Genomic DNA, 1,227 nt, shown 5'->3' with positions numbered 1-1,227 from the left:
TTCCTTCGAGCTGGAATTAAACCAGCGACCTAAGGATGACTTAGTTGTGCATTCCCACTACAGTCCTCCACTCTACCAGCTGAGCTATCGAAGATTCCAGACTAGGACGGGAAAGCTTTATCACAAATTTGCTATTCATTTGCAATCGTGCTACTTGTAAAAAATGTGGTGTAATTACAGTTGTAAATGAGCGCAGTAGGCAGCGCGTCAGTCTCACAATCTGAAGGCTCCTGAGTTCAATCCTCAGAGAGGGCAAACTTTTACAAATTACTCACCTGATTCTCATTCAAGAAAATCAGTAAAATTCTCTTACGATGCGTTTGACCACCATGTTCAGGCTGTATTTTTCCTCGTTTACTTCTTGAGGACACAATGTTCAATATTTTCCTTGTTTTGCAGCAATGAACAGATGGAAAACTACACTGGAGAATGCGGGCATCGATCCCGCTACCTCTCACATGCAAAGCGAGTGCTCTACCATTTGAGCTAATTCCCCTCTCACATTCAGAAGCCTGCAGAAGCGTAGCACACCAAGTCTTAAGATGCACTGGTGTGGCAAGACAAAATCGTTTCTGTTCTTCTCAACTTATTGCTACCTTAGCCCACCTCTCACTGAGTGTGATCCTTGGAACAAAATGTAACAAAAGTGATCCAGGAGGCTACAGACTAGCAAGCTTGACGTCCATTGTGGGTAAAATTTTGACGGCACTTATTAAGGATAAAATCATGGATTACCTGGATAGAAATAAATTCATAAATGATAGCCAATATGGGTTCATGATGGGGGAATCTTGCCAATCTAATTTACTGGTTTTCTTTGACAGTGTGACAAGGGAGCTTGATAAGGGTAAGGCTGTGGATGATGTATATTTGGATTTCAGTAAAACCTTTGATTCAGTTCCTCTTGAGAGGCTGGTACTGAAAGTAAAGAAGCGGGAATCAGTGTGAGCATATTACAATGGAGGTATAACTGGTTGACGGAAGAACCCAAAGGGTGGTGGTACACATCAGATTGGGAAAATGTTACCAGTAGAGTTCCACCTCTGTTTTGGGACCTCTTTTGTTTAATATTTTTATAAATTACCTGGAGTCAAGCACAGTGGCTAAATTTCCAGATAATATAATAATAATCCTTGCATTTGATGTAGTGCTTTTCACGTCTTCTTGACGTCTCAAAGCGCTTCACAGATTAGACTGTAAAGTGAATTGACCATATATTTATGGGCG

At 41.1% G+C, this 1,227-nt stretch overlaps 1 non-coding gene across 1 annotated transcript; it reads right to left on the bottom strand.

Moving 5' to 3' along the window:
- Positions 1–94, bottom strand: trnay-gua. The gene is made up of 2 exons: positions 58–94; positions 1–37 (listed from the first exon to the last, which is right to left on the bottom strand). It is a non-coding gene; the product is annotated as a tRNA-Tyr (tRNA).
- Positions 95–1,227: the final 1,133 nt, after the last annotated feature.

This window comes from Callorhinchus milii, unplaced genomic scaffold (assembly GCF_018977255.1).
Source record: "Callorhinchus milii isolate IMCB2004 unplaced genomic scaffold, IMCB_Cmil_1.0 Scaffold2, whole genome shotgun sequence".
Classification (NCBI taxonomy): domain Eukaryota; kingdom Metazoa; phylum Chordata; class Chondrichthyes; order Chimaeriformes; family Callorhinchidae; genus Callorhinchus; species Callorhinchus milii.
This window is presented reverse-complemented; position numbering and strand designations above follow the sequence as displayed.